The 19,106-nt window shown below is 40.8% G+C and overlaps 1 protein-coding gene across 3 annotated transcripts in view; it reads right to left on the bottom strand.

Moving 5' to 3' along the window:
- The window catches only part of FBXL7 (F-box and leucine rich repeat protein 7), a 310,120-nt gene that overhangs the window by 204,016 nt on the left and 86,998 nt on the right, over positions 1-19,106 (bottom strand). Inside the window, exon 1 of one of the 3 annotated variants that reach the window (XM_008922689.2) lies at positions 14,005-14,096. The exons of the other annotated variants lie outside the window; for them this stretch is intronic. The gene's annotated coding sequence lies outside the window, so the exon portion shown is untranslated. Of the gene's footprint in view, positions 1-14,004; positions 14,097-19,106 lie in introns of those variants that run through there. 3 annotated transcript variants of the gene reach the window in all.

The following is a 19,106-nucleotide window of genomic DNA, read 5'->3' on the forward strand; positions in this document are numbered from 1 at the left end:
TTTAACCCACTAGTGATGCAAGAGTTATGCAGAGACCTAGCAAATCAGTGTTTAAAAATGGACAGTGTGTTACACGCACTGTACACCACAGCCTGAGATTCTGGACATGTCATAAACCCGTTCCAGGGTTACTCAGAATTACTGTCACTTGGGTCATGCTGATCTAACTTTGAGATGCACACAATGGCCAGAGCTTGTCTCATGGTGCAATGATAAACCCCAGACACACAAGGCGTCTGACATGCTTGTGGCCTGATTAGCTACGATTTCCCACTGTTGCTACCACTATTCAAAATTAAACATAAAGACTATGTAAACAGGTTCGTACTTACAGTCATGATCAAACTACTGCATAAAGCAAAAGATTTACATGCACTAGAACTGTCATGTGATTGGTAGTAGATAGACAGAACAAATCTGATAAACACAGAAACCCGTATTCTCTCAGTTGAATGACTGATTTGTCATTAAAAAAGCTGATGTTGCAGGTGAAAAGTAAAGAACCCGAGTTGTTTTCATAGTCACTTTGAATACTGGGAATGCATTTCCAAAATAGGACATTTCTCATCTTCAACATGAAAAACAGCCAAATTAAGATAAGGCCATGATGATCGTAATCAGCTATGAGTTTTGGATAGCCAACAATTTTTATTGTATCAAAAGAGAACCTCTTTCAGACATTCTCAGTTCTTGACACACAGACACAGCCATATTGGTCTGCAGGTGCTAAAGCTTGTTTTCATGATAAATATGTTAGAAGGTTATTTCAGCCAGTTCAGCAATTAGAGACCTGTCTTTCATAAGAGATAAATCTAAACCAGCACAACACATATACATATTCTGTATAAAGTACCAGAGAAGCACTGTGCTCTAGAAAGCATAATGAACTCCCTCCTTTGCTTCCTATTTTAATCATTATGAACTACTGCTGTTACAGGTCAAGGAGTCTAGGGAAATTGCTAGTAGCAATTACAGTGCCAATTTGCTGGAAATAATGAGAACTTCCAATGATTTGTTAACCTATGATAATAGTATCAGCACACATGGACAGCTGTCAGCAGAAATTTAAGTTGGCATGTTGTTATCTACTGGCTGCTATATGATAGGGCTGCCCTTATGATGCTGGACCCAACAACCTCAACTCTTCTCACTACTTCAGAGTTTTCTCACCTCCTATGTTTTCCACCAGTTTATTTCCTAGTTGCATAACCAAAGCTAAGTTTATGACATGGAGCCTGCCACTGTGGTTTATTTGCTTCTTAAAGGGTTATCTTATGATATTTATTGAAGTAGTTTATGCTAAAGAAGATTTTTAGGCCTATTAAAAGACAAAGAATATTAGCTCTGTACAGCCACATGGGAATTTTGGTCTTGGCTGCTGACTGAGTGTCAAGGTACATGAAAGAGGTAAAAAAAAGGAGCAGAGTGCAAAAACAGGGCAGAAAGACAAAGGAAGAAGCAATTGCAAAGGTAGACAAAATTAGGAATTAAATGAGAAAGCAGCAAAAAAAAAAAACTACTGTAAAAGCTTAATTGCTTCTCAAATGTAAGTTTCCTCAGATTCTGAAGAAAATATGAATACTATCTGCAATTACATGGGAAAGTTGAGATCCGTGCTACAGGCAGCTTCTCGCAGTCCTGTGCCCCGGGGAGAGTGACTGCTCTTTCTCAGAAGCAGAAAGAAGCAGTGTCTACCCCAAAGAAAAGGGTGACATCAAATATTGAAAAAGGGACCAAAATCAAGAAATGTGGCCTGAGACTACCTCAGAAAAACCTTATAGTAAACCAGTAATTAAGAAAGTTACAACAGCACTTGAGATGGAGCTCTGAGGGGGTCAGTGCCCTTTTAATGGGACCAGACACTTATCAATGGCTGATGGCTGCTGCACTCAGCAAAACAGCTGAAGATTTCTGTGAGCATGAAGAGGCATTCCCTCTTCAGCAGTCCATTGAAAATGTACACAATTGTTGCCAACATCTCATGTACCATGAAACTCCTCATCTCTAAGCAAAAAACAACTGGACAAACATGCTAAGCAAAAGGAGGAAGAAGGCTGATGGGCAGGACGCTCCAGTACCTATGGTCAGAAGGGGGATCCGTAGGTGTCCCAATGGACTCAGCATCACCTATGTGTGCAGGAGAGAACTCTGATTTGCTTGGGCAAGCTGGTTTCTCCAGAGCAGCCTTTCCCTTAGGATAGACAGCAGAAGTACTTACTAATAGACAGGCCAATCCTATGGGAAAACCGAAGATGAAGCTAAGTATTACATTTTTCAGGTAGAGAATTAACACAAATGAGTTAACAAAAGCCTGGTTTTTAACTGGAGAAGGGAAGAAATATATTTTTCTACCCTTTTATAACTGTGAGGACAACCAGAAAATGCTTCCAAAATTGATACCATACGTGCAGATTAAAACCAGGCTGCAAGCCAAATCCTCCTCTTCAGTTTCACTGGCGGAGCCCAGCAGACTGCCACAGAGCTACACTGGAGCAGCAGGGGAAAGAATTTGACCCTTTGAGTGCTGCATCAGAAGCAGCTAAATTCTTACTGTATTTGGTGGCCTCAATATTAAAAGTTACAAATGGCTTTGTGCTCAGAAACATATAGATTTTCTGTTTGAATAGTTGTGTGCTGATGTCCTCCTGCCCTGCCCTCTCTGAAATGACATTCTCTCTCCTCTGAGGCAGCATAACTGGCATTCCTACTATTGCCCCTCTCCAGCTGTGGATGTATTGGACAGTACTGGTCCCTGATGAAGGAAGTTCCTCCATTCCCTAATCATTATCCCAACATAGATAATCTGTTAAAATAGCAAATGACATTTTTTAAGTTGGTCTATCATTTAACTTCATTATTCCATTGGTCCAGTCTCATACCTATATACTCAAGTAAAAAATATGCTCCTAGTCATTTTCAAAGTCAGGCAATTCATATGCTGGGGTTTATCTCATGATCACAACTGGTTAAGATTTATTTTTATGGAACAGAGACTACATATTGTATATACGAACAAGAATGTAGACTCCAAAAAGAGTACAGTACTTTGTGGTAAAGCTAAGCCTGAAAATGCAAACCTTAAGTTAGCAATGCCTATTTACACCATGAAATTCTGGATTCTCTCAATAAGGACTGAAGACTAGAATATCTTACTCAAATTATATATATAAGAAGTATCCTGAGAGGAAAAAAAAGAAACACGGCATGAAATTTTTTTTCTACCAGATGTAGTATGATCTGCACTCAAATACCCTGTAACTGTTAAACCTTCTAAAGCAAAGCAATGAAAAGTTTGCTTATTTATAAAGAAGCTTACACTGAGTGCAACCTTCATATACAAACTTTGTCCCTTAATGCACTAGGATACAGACTTAATTCAGGATATCCGTCCAAGCAGCTTAGGGAAAAGCAGAGATGCCACTTGCCCAGAACCCAAACCAGCTGACATTGAATTCAGTTTTCAGGTGACTGCTTTAAGAAAATGGAAAAGTGAGGGACAAGAGCAGGAAAGAGCACTTTGGTGCTCACTTTTCTAATGCTATGTCTCTGCTGCAGCTATGAAACCTTCCTTCAGTTCCTTCTCCCACCTCAGAGCTCCCTACCTTCCAGCCCTTTGCTTCAGCTGTAGCCTGTGTTTCTACACGATACCTTCCACAGGCCTGACTCCCCATGTGCTCTCTGAGTGCACTGAGTTTGCACAGCAAGGTTTTGGTAGCAGGAGGGCTGTTGGGTGGTTTCTGTGAGAAGCTGCCAGAAGCTTCCTGTATGTCCAACAGAGCCAGTGTCAACCATCTTCAAGATCGAGCTGCCACTGGCCAAGGCTGAGACCATCAGCTACCTTGGTAGCACCTCTGGGATGATGTATTTAAGGAGTTAAAAAACCCCACTGCACAGCAGCAGCCAGAAAGGAGAGTGAGACTATGTGAGAGGAACAGCCCTGCAGACATCAAGATTGGCAAAGAAGGAGGAGAAGGAGGTGCTCCAGGCACCCAAGCAAAGATTCCCCTGCAGCCTGTGGTGCAGCCCATGGTGAGGCAGCTGTCCCCTTACAGCCCATGGAGGTCCGTGGCGGAGCAGAGATCCACCTGCAGCCCATGGAGGACCCCATGCCAGAAGGAGGCTGTGACCACGTGGGAAGCCTGCGCTGGAGCAGACTTCTGGCAGGACCTGTGGCCTTATGGAGAGAGGACTCCACATTGGAGCAGGTTTGCTGGCAGGACTTGTCACCCTGTTTGGGACCCATGGTGGAGCAGTCTGTTCCAGAAGGACTGCACCCCATGGAAGGGACTCATGCTGTTTGTGCAGTTTGTGAAGAGTTGTAGTCTGTAGGAAGGACCCATGTGGGAGAAGTTCATGGAGGACTGTCTCCCATGGGAGGGACCCCACACAGGAGCAGGAAAAGATTGTGAGGGGTCCTGCTTCTGAGGAGGGAGTGGCACAGACAACAAGTGATGAACTAAGTGCAGCCCCCATTCCCTGTGCCCTTGCACTGCTGGGGCAGAGGAGGAATTGGAAATCAGGAGTGAATTTGCGACCAGAAAGAAGGGAAAGGTGAGGGGAAGGTGTTTTATGATTTGGGTTTATTTCTCATTATCGTACTCTACTTTGACTGGTAATAAATTAAACTAATATCCCCAAGTCGAGTCTGTTTTGCCTGTGACAGTAATTGGAGAAAGATCTCTCCCTGCCCTTATCTTGACACATGAGCCTTTCCTCATATTTTCTCTCTCCTGTCCAGTTGAGGAGAGGACTAATAGAGTGGCTTTGGTAGGCACCTGGTGTCTAGCCAGGGTCAGCCCACCACACTGAACCAGACCTGCTCCCTTCTCCAGCACCAGGAAACTCTTTGCAGTCCCTCACTGGCAGCATTTGAGGCAGTTCTGCTTGGATGCTCACTAGGAGCAGAGGAAAAATTTGCCATTTGTCACACAGATTCCCAGATTCACCCAGTCCAAAAAGGCAGCACAGAAAAACTCCAGCATCCACTAAGAGCAAGTAGTCAATTTTCTCTAAAGCTCAAGCCTGGTATATGCTTTTCCAGAGATGGCAGATCCCACTTGAAAAAAAATAAACCACAAAACCAAACTCACCATAATTTTATTGTACTGCAGTGTTTATTCTTCATATGTTCTGTTTTAAGATATGATTAAAGTTTTGGCTAGTCCTGATTTTTCTTTTTTTGCCAGGGGCAAAACTACATGTAACATCCCAAAGATGAAACTCAAGCAAACACCAATGGTTCTAATGCCTGATTTGCTTAATATGGTACGGGGGATACAAGAGATAGGACAACCTAGTAAAAGTGCATCATCAATAACTTTTAGAATGAATGGTGATATTCATAGTGTTGAGGGAATCAGTATGCATGGGGCATCTTAAGCAGTCAAGCACTGCTATTGGCACTGCAGCTGATTAGCATTTTTGCTGGTATCTGTTCCCTTAAAGTTCCAGGAGCCTCGTGTCACATGGGAGGCCACTACAAGATGAAGTAGTCTATCCCTACAGTATTTCTGTACAAGATAAGGTAATACAATCTCATTAGACCCTAATATAGCCAAAATAGTTTTATGAATTTAGTTTTAGCGTGGGTTTCCAAAAAAAGTCATATAGAGAGCATCGATTAAGATGACAGCAAGGCAAAAGGAAGCTTATGAAGAGTGCTTGTGTATAGACAAATAAGGCTTGAATGAGATGACAGCAATGCTTACAATTGATGATTTACCATTAGCATCTGGTGACCAAGACTTCCACAGAAGGTACTGAAAATATTCAGGTCTTAAGAATACCTTCACAGTCTCTCCTTTATTCCTAGTGGTTACACTTCAGCCTCCTTATCAAGTGCTCTTCCATCCTCAGAGAAAAGGCCTGAGCCTGAGCATTGTGCGCGTTATAGACACTGCAGTTACAGAGTTTTGTTCACTGGTTGGAGGAGTCCAGAGAAAGGCAAAAAGGTCAATCAAACTGTTAGAAAATAGGACCTATGAGGAAAGATCAAGAACATGAGATTGTTTAGACAGGGAAGAGAGAGACATAACCATTTTCAAAATGTAATGGGTAAATTTAAACAGGACAGGTAGCAATCTTGGATGCTTACATATGATTAAAATGCAAAAAAGGGATTGAAACAGTGAGGAGTGACTTGTCCAAAGCCAAGAACAAAGTTCAAGCCTTTTCATGATCAATCCCATACTTTCACCTGCAATCATTATTTCCTTTATACTGTTTAGATGACAGGCTCTTTTCTGAATGGAAGATACTACATGACTTGTCATTTAATACCAAAACAAAGTTTCTGCTGTGGAAGTCTTATCTGAGACTGTTTTATCTTTACCCTTATTAGTTGTTTTCTTATGGGTATCCAGCTATCTATATATAATCTCATTTATTTCCCAAACAAACAACAGTATGAAGAACAGCCAGACAACCTACTTGCGGAAGACCAGGTAGGCAAGGGATAAATATAACAGCCTAATAGTCAGGTTTACCATAATTTGGTGACTATCAGCTTTCATTTCCTAGGACAAATGAACAGTGCTCATAAATCAAGTGGTGCATCTAATGCAAATGGCACTTTGTTCACTGTAGTTTGGTATCAGGTCTGAGTTGATAGTATTGCAGTGCGGAACTACAAAATAAGTTTATGGGAATCTTCACAATATTGATGGTTGCTCTATACTTTTTAAAAGGCAGCTGTCCATATGCCTTGTACCCCCTCCCCAGACACGAATTTGTACTTGCAAGTTTGCGACTGGGCAGTGAGGATGCCTGCAAGCCTGTTCAATTTGCTACCAGCTTGGAATCTGCTACAACTTAAGTGAACTCCAGTAACAGCATATTTGAAGAATCATCTCAAATTCTAGAGCCATGGGATGACAGATGCCTGCCTTGTCAAAGCACAGTCCCACTCACAGGCACATCACAGATGCAGCACTTCCTGCCTTCTCTTACTACTCTGGAAATACTCACTGCTCTGTTTGCAGGAATGGCCCTTGGAACAGTTCAGCCACCAGAGCAATACTATGAGCAAAACACTACTATTCAGCTACATCTGGTTTCTACAATGGGTAGTGATTTTTTAAATTAAATCAGCATGCTGAGGATGTGCCAGCTGGACAAAGTAAAACAAGGTTAGCATTTTGTTAAGCAAAGAAAGAAGAAGAAAGATAGATATTAAATGAAGTACATTTGACCCTCAGTCTGAAACCCCCCAAATGAAATTAGTTGTTTGCAGGAACATCTCAGAAAGAGAAGGTGCAAAGACCTGAAAGTCCAAATTTTCTTGTTGCCCATATGGCCACCTATTGATCTCAAGATGTGGCAGATAATCTGACTGTAGTTAATGCATTCTAAATTACATTGGTTATTTAGGAGGCAAGTTGCTTTTAGTTAGGTGCCAAAAAACACCAAATCTATAGGGAGTTAGGATGCTCAAGCATTTTGAGAAGACACTCAGAAAGGAGAATCATATTATAAACTAGGCAAGACTCCCCATTTTTGTATTTTTTTCACTTTAGGAACCAAACTCTTATATGAGTTGAAGAAAAAGAGTGTGATTTACTAAAATGTTGTTCAGAACATCATTTCTCCAAGTGATCTCTTGCTAGGCAAGCAGATCAGCTTGTGTAGTTGATCAGATGTGTAGCAGATCAAAATGCAAATTAGTGCGTAATAATCACAGTTTTCGTTGGCTTTCTGGAAATTTTCTTAGACTCCACACGATTAGTGTAAGTTAATGATATATGCAGTTACCTTTTTAGTAAAAACAAACACCACTGTAGATGGAACATCTTTTAACAGATGAAGCTGCCAATCAGCAGTTTCTCAATTTTTGTTTTGGTAGAGAATAACCTCCTCTTTGGCACTGGGAACAGTATGTAAGTGAAAATCATCATTTCATGTCTTGAAACTTTGCACCTATCTCTGACAATAACTATATTTCCTTGATCTGCATGCAAAACCATTACCAGTTTGATATTTGATGTCTTTAAACAAACATCAAATTGTAGGCAAAGAGTTGCCTACAGTGAGAGTTACAATGGTCTCTGGTTTTGCAGGTATCTGCATTCTGAATCTTTTAATGCTTTCATGGAGTTCACAAAATAGAGAGGTCATCTTTGTTCCAGTACAAAGATTTTTGACAAAAGACTTGAATTCTCAAAATTTGCACACTGGGATGAGAGCTCACTCCTTATGTAGGACACTTATGGGATCCAACTCCAACACATTGAGTCTACTTCAGGCACAGAGACTTTAAAAGAAGGCATCTTTAAGGTCAAACCTAATAATCAGAAAGGACTTGCATATAGCAGCAGGTAACAATGAGATGTGCATGAAACTCAAGTGGAGAAACAAAAATGTATCACAGGAATATCTGAGAGTTTTCTCAGATATTGTACCCTGGGGCAAATCTGCCAGCCATCTCACCTCAGTGTGTGCACAGAATGCCACATGCTACAGAGATTAGTACTCTGTCAAAGATATAACAAAGAATGAATAGAAAAAAGACCAGAAAATTTTGCATTATTTTTTCCTAGTAAGAGTCACATATTAGACAATGTAAATATCTCAAAGTTCAAGTTCTGTAGAAACAAAACAAAATAACTCCCCCTCTCCATAACATCGAATTTTGTTTTTTCTTTCCAAAAATTCAGATATAAACACTTTTTTTCATCAAGCAAGCAACAAGCCAACCAAGCACTGGAAAAGTTTTGAACCATGACAGTGTACTGATGTCAGCCAGAAAGCAGAATTCATAATGAATTAATAAAGAAAGAGGGAGAGGAGATATTGTCAGTTGGTTTTAATCATTTACAATGAACCAAAAGGGGATAAAAATCATCGAGAGAATAGGAACTCTAGACTTTTTCATTCGACACTGCAAGTAGTGTAGATGCGCTCTATAGGTCTATGCACTCTGCGGTCTATAGGTCTGAAGCTCAGGAAGATTTAGCATCCAAAATGTAAGTGTACCAGGAATTCTCTGGGAAACACAGCACTCCTAAAACCAGGCCATTTCTCTCCTTTCACTGTCCACAGACGTTCACCTCCTGTAATATCCTAAAGATGAATAGCTGAGATTGACATATCCCATGCTCTGTCTGCTTTTTTTTTTTTTTCTTCTGTGTTGTGGAAGCCACTTTTGAGGGATAGAAAGTTAAAAGTGGGTCCAGATTAAATTTAATCAATCTTACCATCAATCTCAAATTTAACACAATCACTTTCCATGAAAAAAAAAAACAAAACAAAACTCTAATACTGGGTCCCAATTAAAATAACTTTTCTGGCTTGAATGCCAACATTAGAGATGAGAGACCAAACTAATACGCTTTGCTTGGCTGATTATCTAAGTCTTTCCATTGGCACCTTCTCAAACTTACTGCAGTGGAGGAAGGCAGGGGCAGCAACTATATTGTGGGGCTTGCTGTCAAGATGGGAGACAACAAAGCAGCATGCAGTGCTATGAAAAAGGTTGAATGTGGTTAGGAATCACTGGTGTATAACTTGTCCTGACTGAAATGTTTCATAAACATACTTAACTCAAGAAATATTTTGTAATTTCCTCCAATACGCCCCCCACTCTGCACACACACGTCTCTCATTATGGACTTAACATGCAGCACAAACGTCTCTCTTTCACTTGTGCAGTGAGAGGGTTTTGACATGTAAAATCTTTGGACACTATTGCAAAGTTACATGTGTGTGTGTCCCTCCTGCCAGCAACAAGATATGGTTTACATTTAAAGAAGTTTTTAAAAGAATACTGGCTTGACCCTCCTTTAAGGAAGGAGGAAATCCCTGAAGTATAACTGTAATGACAATTTACTTTTTTTTTTCTGCTGAAGAGAAATGCCAAAGCCACCTAGTTGCCATTTTGGACAAGGAGCAAGGCCCAGTGTCACTTCAGAGGATCTGTAGCCATGATATTTCCTGTAGTGGGCCCTGTTACCTGCCTCCCTCAGCCAATCAACCATCAATCCACCAGTCTTTCTAAAAACAGCAATAACTTCCCTGCCACTCTGCTCAATTTGTTATTTCAGCTTTTTAGAAAGTGTGGATAACACAGAGAGCTAAATACATTCCATCAGGAATCTCCCTTAAAGGTGATTCTTCAGCAGCTGCTTTTGTTTCTCGGCTCCCAGGAAACTCATAAGAAGCCTTTTCCATGCCAGACCTTGCAGAAAAACTTCTCTCCCTCCCTCTCCCTCCCCTCCCCTCCTCTCCTCTCCTGCCCCTTCTTTTATTTAGGTTTCTCTGCCCTCTGCTATTTGGGCAAAGTGAGGAAGTGCAATGCAAAGGGTTAATTTTCATTTTAGGCCTCAGCCAACAAGCTTATACATATATTTTACAACTTGCAGGTTTTCCCAGTGAGAATAAGCTGATGTAAATAACATTTTCTGCAGTCATCTGGGTCGTCTACAGCAGTGTTCTTGACTGCTCAGTCTGAGAAAAGATGGAAAATGTCTCCACAGCAGAATAGAGTGAGGGATGATATTCACAGATCTGTGTCTTTGACCAGAGCTACAAAAGAAAATAGGAGAGAAAGTGGGCAGGGGGGATACATAATGTGCATGACTCCAGGCAGCAGGATGCTGGGCAGTAGAAACAGTGAGAAGAGAACATGTACATTTTCTGGTGCTAGGAAAAGTAAGGAATTCCAGTCAAGCAAAGTGCTGAGAAAGCCCATTCACCATGCAGTAGCAAGGAGGATTGAAGAAATTTGGATAATGAAGTGGGAGGAAACAAAGCTATAGTGAGGTTTGGCAGAGAGCTGAGCACTCAGCTGTTTTTCCCAGGAAAGTGATGCATTCATATTGCATGTGATTCTTGCACAACTGCCCTCATCATGGGTCTCTAAGAGCATGGTACCTGCTTGGGGCAACTATCCCAAAACATCCCAATATCTGGAGTTGTAGAGTCGTGGTACCAACCCCAGCCCGTTCCAATACACAGAGCCGGACCTCCTGCCACCCTTGCTCCTCTTCTCCTGCCTGAGCTTCTCCACCATTCCTTCTCCCAGTGCCTCTCCTTCCCACTTGTAATGAAATCTTCTCAACCTCTTTTACAAAGGCTAGTAGAGGAGGTGATGGTGAATGGATCTGTGGCTCCTCATTTGCAAGGAAAAGCACCACAAGCATAAAAATGTCAGGGAAGAGGCAAGAATGTGGGGGTAAGTGATGCCACATCTCCTGGTCTCAGCTCCATTGGCTAAATCCCTGATGACCCGAGCAGAAGCAACAGAATGGGGTTGTGCAGGTGTGCACAGACACAGAAGCTCTCACTTTTTGTGCATTAAAAAAGGAAAAGGAGAGAGACTAGTAAACTTCACATTTTCTCTGGCACTTTGTGAATCCCAGGGCTGGCAAAAATGAGTGCTTTTGGCTTATAAGCAGAAAAAAATAGAACACCATCCCTGATTAATTACTGCTAAATAGGAGAGGGGAAGGAAGGAGAAGGGAGGGAAGAGGAGAGAGGTAAGGGCAGAGGGAGAATACATAACAGTGGCAAGCTCTTTATTCCTGGGTAAATTTATGCCAATCAGAATACTTTCTGCACCTCCAGAGCTTCTGAGGTGGTCAACCAGAGTTGCTGTTTTCATCTTAAGATGCCTATCTACAGTGAATGCTAGAAGTTATGTTTTACAGCATTGTTGCTGAAGATAGCATTTAATTTTCTAGCTTTTTTTATTTATTTACCCATATAAGAGAATCATGCACCCTGTACACAGATCACAACATGATACTTCGTAAGTAGATCTACAATTTCAAGTGAATTGACACACTGTTCTGTACCTCACCTTAGGTCAGCCTGAAGGGGGAATCAACAAGGCCATGTTACAGAAAGGTTCAGAAATCAGGACTATTTCTTCTCCCTCAACACCCTCTGTATTACTTAAATAAAAAACCTCCTAAAGAAGGGGAGGTTTAGCATCTTTTTGGAGTAACTATTCCCAGCTTGGTAACAGTAGATACCAAAATAGTTTTCCTCTATCATCTCTTCTTCCCTACATCACTTTCATCCCTCAAAAAAGAATGTCAGATCTTGCCTAATTTCTGAGAAAGTATTATATGGATATATAATGTGGCTAGAAACTAACACTTTGAAACCCAGGTTGAAGACCTGGAAGATGTATCATATATTGCCAGATAAGTAAACTGAATCAGTCACCTCAGAAAGCCTACAGAGTTTATGGCAACTCTAACACACTACAGTGAATTTCCAAACAAGAAACCTGAATCCACATCACTCAAGCTGAGAATGAGAAAAAACCCTTTAAAAATTGACACATATCTGGATTATTTCTTATATTCTTAATAATAAGATATTATTTCTTAATAATATCTTATTATTAAACAAGCATAAAGCAAACTAAGTCTGCCTTCAAGTCCAGCTGACACCCAAGTGAAAATGTTGGCAGGAGAGTCTGTCATGACATCCAGGTAACCCAGCTCCAACTTCCAGTGCTGCCTGGGCTTGTTTTCTGGGATTCATTTTGTTTCCAAAAAAGTTTTCTTCTTCTTCATTGAGACTCCTACTTTAGAGGCCAGTGTGATCCCTCTCCTCACGGCCTTTCCAAAGACTGGGAGGAGAGGAAGCAATAGCATGACAATGTAGGAAATAAATGCAGCTGCACTCTCAACTCCATGCATCTCATAAAGGGGACAGCTAAGTGTTGCTGGCTGCTTCTGCCTCTTTCAGTAATCAGAGGAAGGAGAAGGAGGGCAACACCAAGGAGGAAGGTTCCAGGGCTGGCAGCAGGAGCATGGACAGAAGTGTCTTGGGAATGGTATATGCTTGCTCCGCACATGGCAGTGGCTGTGCTGCTCAGACCCCAGCATGACAATTCTCCCCCTCTGCCACCGCAAAACAAAATTACTGTCTGATTCCTCTTCTGTCTGATTTATACACAGGTAACCTTATAGCTGTCAGACTCCATCACAAAGAATGAGATCTTGACAGATAAGAACATTTCCCCATGTCCCTTTCCAAGAGTCCAGCTGCCAATCAGTGGAACTCCAAACCTCCCAGCTTCATCATTAGTAATACTAGAGGCACTACCAAAATCTTAGGCAATATGTTTTGGATAAATTTCAATCATCTCTGCTGCTGACTCATTGCTTATTTCTCCGCTTCTACCATGGTCTCTCTCCCACCCACTTGAACACACACAGCCCTGACATATGGCCTGAGTTATACCTTCCTTTCAAAGCAGGATTTAAGTCATCTCACCTGCCCAGCAGCCCGTCATGGATCAGATACTAGAATGAATCACCTGCTGGGGACTAAGATCACACTTGAGCATGTCAGTTTATGCCACAGGGATGGCAGGGCCAAGCAGGCTCAAGATCTGCTTCCCTGTGGTAAGCACAAAAAGAAGTCAGAAATTAAATGATGACTTTATCCACTGCCCCAGCAGATTCAAAAACTGCTTGAAAGAGACACCTAGCTTTGTTCCCCTCACCTTTTATGGTGTTTTTTGTTGCTTTTTTTTTTTTAGTTCAAAAGATTTCTTTTCAAAGATTAGCAACCAAAATAAAGTAGTGGCCAGGCTATTCCTTTTGTAAATGGACATCAGAGCAGATTAGCCTTGATAAAGAGGAAGTGAACAGTTATTTAGGCCACACTAATACCTTTTCCTCTCTTTTCTCTCCTTTTACTCATCTCTTCTCTGGTAAAGGAGGCAGAAAGAAGAAGATGCAGGTACCAAATTGCAGAACTGGGACATAAGCGGAACACCAGCACAGGGACAAAAGAATGTTTTGGGCAGGAAAGATAGGAAAGAATCTATGACCTTCCATTGAATGAGGTGACGTTGTTGATCTTTGTACAAATACATTGCAGAAGCACAAATGAGGATTGCTTTCAACCATTGATGGGGCTCCACTTGTTACTGCAGGACACCAAGCACATATGTGTTCTCTCTAATATTCCTAAACAATTAATTGAGAAGAAGACAGAGTACCAAATTCAGTGAAATTGTTTAGAAGTAAATTAGGGTTAAGATACCTCAGTGCTGCTGCTTGCCTTGTATGAGGATTCTTAGGCATTTAAATAATCATATGTACAGGTCCAGTTGCTTGTTCCAGTGTTGTGTGCAGTGATCACGTGGAACACTGACATTCACCTTCTCATCCCAGCCATCACAGTACCAACAGCACAACACATGTTGAACACAGTGGACAAACAAACATGGCATCCCAAGGAAATGTTTCCTAGGTTATCAACTAACTCAGCAGAAATTCATAAACTATTTCAATATTGTTTTTTTTTTCCTTATGTAGGAAACAGGAATCTGTCTTAGGATGGTTGGGACTTTTCAGAAATAGTTCATCTGGGCCGGGTTTTTAGATATAAGCATCCTATGGGAAGTCTCAGAGTGGAGCTCAGATGGTCGCTGCTGGTGGCTCCTAATGAAGCAAACAAAGTATTTGACAATAGAAACCTATTCTAGAAGCTGGTGGCTCCTAATAGTGGCATTACCTCCTGCAGGCAGACTTCTGCTTCTTCCTGACTTCCTCTTGGAGGTCACAACCTCCAGGCAGGGTAACTGATGTTGATGAGATTGCATTCATCTGATATTTGAGAGGGTTGATCCTTAAGAGTAGGTCCCAGCATAAGACTTGGAAGATTCTATTAAAAGAAAAAAGGACTCTTCAGAAGTAATCTAGAATTGCAGAGATTTAAAGGGATCAATAAATTCATCCTACATTCAGAAAAAAATAATTTAAAAATGACTTTAGTTCAAGTTATTTAATTTTTCCTACTCAGCTTTTGTTTCTGTGGCTGAGGGAGGCAAACAGAGCAATCAGAAGCATAGGCACAAGCTAGAACAGTGTGCAAAAACTCAAGGAACAAAGCATCCCTCTAGAAAGCCACTACTGGGCACAAAGAATAATTGCTTAAAAGTGGAACAGTCTGGTTCCCTATTTGAGGTGATCAGTCATAGACATTTTAGAGATGCATTGAGTTTTAAGGAAACTAACATACTGACCAGAAAAATTAGGGTTGCTGGCTTTACCAATGGCTCTAATGTCCTGCAAACTTGGTTTACTTGCAACCTGTGTTTTATGTCACCAGGCTTCCTATAAGCCTTGTGGATGTAATACAGTCCAAAACCTACTTTAAGGCTTTAAGATTTGCTACACCAGACTCAGATTCAGTCAGCTATTTATAAATTCTGAAATGCTTGTGGCTAGTCTCATTTCAACAGCCACTTAATTAGGCTTGTTCAGTTTTTTATAGAGCTTAGTGATCCAGGCTCCTAAGACCCCTTTTGAGAAGACTGGAATAGTCTCATGTGTGCAAAGATAAGAAGATGGCAGTCCAATCAAGTGACTCAAGTATTATGTAAACAGATAACTGTTTGGACTCATTTTCAAGAGTCTCTGTCCCTTATCCTTAGCAATATCCAAATTAAAGCAAAACACTTACAATGCTCTTGCATTTGTCTCAGACTAAATAGATTTCAGTCATTGCTATACCGGGAATGAAACTAAACATTAAACAAGTTAATCTTCATCTAAATGGCTTGTAAAGCAGCTTTTCTCCATAAAAAATGTAAGCTACTTAAGAAATAATGTGTTCAGGTTAATACCATGTCTACATGTCCACATACTTCTCCCACCACAATCTATACATTTGTTTGTGGCTTTATAAGCCTTGTCAATGATATATTAAATATGTAATTAGAGCAAAATATCATCACATGTCATCATTTCTGTAATGTAAATTCTTATGTGTGGCAACAGGAAATTCTGCTTACAGTTTGAGGGTACCAGTGAATCCAGTTATCTCTGAATCACAGCCATCTTCTCTGGCCTTAAAAATTGATTGAGAGATCGAGTGTGCTTGATAGCATATAACAAAGAGAAGATTTTATGACAGGGTAACTAGACAGATGTGACATAAAAATAGCTATTTTATGCTCTTGAGGAATAAAGCAAGACAGCTTGGCTCAGCTAGAGTTTATCAGCTCCTCAGGATGGAAAAGATGTCTCCAGGAGGGACTCGACAAATGGGATGATTTCGTATTTGTGATCTCCACCTGTCCTGCATTAAGTCACCATAGTAACTCGACTTCTTTTGCTCCAGGGATTGCCTACAAAAAACCAGATGGAAACCCTAGCCTAAAGATCGTGCTGCCATCTGGGAGCATACTGTGGGGCAGCAGTCTGCTACTTCAATTATATCGTTTTTTTTAAAAAAAAGATGCTGCTGCTCATTAAACAGATCAAATCCCTCCAGTTTATCCATAATGTAGGCTACTTACATGGCTAAGACTGGTCCAGACCTGGAATGTAAGTTAATGCTGCCCTAATTTTCTGCTGACTTAAGGCTGCCTTACCTCCCACTATCCTGAGAGCGCCAATATTTTTTACTGTCCTCAGTCTCTCAGCTGCACAGCTCCCAGCTGTAAACAGGCTGTAAGAACCCAGCTGGCTCAGCAGAACTGGGATCCAGGAATTGCTATCTACTGTGCAAAAGCCAAAAATAGCTTTGGGGAACACAGCAGAAATGACCAGAGTGGCTGTCAGACTGTACCACTAGTCTATTGCACTACTGAAATCCAGAGATCCCAGTGAGGGAATGCTTCTAAGAAAAACTAAGGGGGGGAAAAATAATCCCATGTTTGTAGGCACACATGCCTTCAGGCTTTTTTTTCCAGACTGAAAGAAAATCTGCTGTTTTGATTTCTGAATGTCAGGTACTGAAGTAACAACAGAGCATGCCGGTGCCAACACAATGCTCTTTTCACGCACTTACTGGGAGCACCCTTCTGTGCAACTTTCTATTTTTATGTAACCTGTGCAAGAGTTGTGGTTCAAATAGTCTGACGAAAAGTGTGATATTAGATAAGGTGTGGTTATATCCTTTTACAGACAACTAAAGGCCATAAGCACTAATAATTCAATAGACACCTAAAGTTTTCTTTCCTGACTCGGTAGTGCAGTTAATTCATCCCACAGAGTTTGTTTTGCCTTACACTAACTCTATGACCTACTGCAAATGGTTTTTTGTTTTGGTACAGGTTTTACAGACACATAAAACCTCACCAAATCAATCCTGCCCATTCTGAATTAAAACAACAACAACAAAAAAAAACCCCAAACCAAAACAAAATAAACTTATTTAGGGCTGCCTGTAATCCTCCCAGAGGCAAAACTTTTACTGTGCCTCTACTGCCTCTGTCAGTATTTGCGTCCCATTCTAGGAACTAGTTTAAGACACAACAGCACCATCTACCGAGACGAGCCTCTGTAAATCCTAGCATGCCTTGTCAAGTGTGTTAGATAAAAGGTATAATTACTATGTTGTTAGAGACAACTGGGAAACTTATTTTATCTTGCCGTGAAAACTGTTTATCTATGATTGTTGCTTTTGGCCTGTTCAATCTAGGGAAGAGAAGACTGAAAGGGAATCTCATCTATATATACAAATATCTCAAAGGTGGGTGTCAAGAGGATGATGCCAGGCTCTTTTCACTGGTGCTTACCAATAGGATGAGGAGCAATGGACATAAACTAAAACACAACAATTTTTACCTCAAAATGAGAAAGGACTTCTTTACCTTGAGGGTGGCAGAGCACCGGAACAGGCTGCGCAGGGAGGTTGTGGAGTCTCCCTCTCTGGAGATACTTAAATCACACTTGGATACGCTCCTGTGTAACCTGCTCTAGGTGACCCTGCCTTGGCAGGGGGGTTGGACTAGATGATCTCCAGAGGTCCCTTCCAACCCTAAAAATTCTATGATTCTATGATTCTCAAAACTGAGGAAAATGCTGCTCCCATCACATCACTCAAGGTTAAGAACAAAATCAATTATGCATTATATAAATGATATTTTGTGGGTGAGATGCTGAATTCGTACTGTTGAACATATAAAAATAATGGGGGAAATCAACGTAGTTGTTCCAGCCTGGTAATGTAAGACAATCTCCTACTGAGATATACAATCATTTAAGCAAGTTTTCAACATAAGTAAATAATTAAGAAACCTCCCTTTTTTTTTTTTTCTGGGAAAGTGTTGGTTTGAACCAGCTTCTTTGTTGACTATATTCAGGTGTCTGAGAAGTAGCAATCAGATGGCATTTAACCTTAGATAATGTATTAGCTTAATATTTTAAAGAATTTTTCATCACCATTTTATGACTTACAAAGCAATTTCTCTCTGACTTGTATCAAATAATCAGCCACAACTGTGGCAAGATGATCTTTCAGTATTCTTTTTTTAAATCTCATATATATTATTTCTAGGCATCTGGATTAATATGACTTGACATTGCCTTTGAGTCAGTGCCTAAAAATGCACTGCCTGGCTGGCTGCCCAGATGATTTGCTTAAATCTCCTTTTAAGAAACATTGAAGACATTGAGATTCTGTCTCACTTAAACAAATAAATACAGTCTGCTTTGTAGAAAGCAGATACTGTGTACTTCCTCTTCCTCTTTTTGTTCCTGTTTAATAGGGCCTGGAGACTGATTAAAGGGGAAAAAAATAAAGAAAAAAGCTCTGTAAGAGGTTTTCAAGGAAAAAAAGCTAGATTAATGTCTACAGCAGGTTCCATGGAACTTCATGCATGAGCAAAAAGAGAACCTGGACCAAGAAAGTAATCCCAACTATTTTTGCATTTTCAGATGCGTTGGGCCTTGGATATGGTCAGCTGCAAATATGATTCTGCATTCTAACAGTCAATCTCACCTTACTATCTCACTTTCCTGCCTCCTACTTGGGTATTTTAGCTTTGAATCTGAATTTTAAGAATTGATCAATGTTAATTAAGTAGCACAACATCAGTAGAATGACACTTAACATCTCTGTAGTTTCACATATAGCCCTGGCTGCAGGGACAGCCAACAGCACCCTGGGCTGTGTCAACAGGGCATGCAGCCAGAACATGGAAGGGAGGGATTCTATCTTTCCACTCAGAACTTGGGAGATTCCATTTTCAATTATCTGTCTAATTTTGGACCCCTGATACAGGATGGCCATCAATGAACTGAAGTGAGTTCAGTAGTTGAGGGCTAGAACATTGTCCTCTGAGGAGGACAGGGGCTTTTTCAGCCTGGAGAACAGGAGGGACCTCACAGTGGTTTTCCAATACGTACAAG

Source organism: Manacus vitellinus, unplaced genomic scaffold (assembly GCF_001715985.3).
Source record: "Manacus vitellinus isolate BGI_N305 unplaced genomic scaffold, ASM171598v3 scaffold_96_pilon, whole genome shotgun sequence".
Lineage (NCBI taxonomy): Eukaryota > Metazoa > Chordata > Aves > Passeriformes > Pipridae > Manacus > Manacus vitellinus.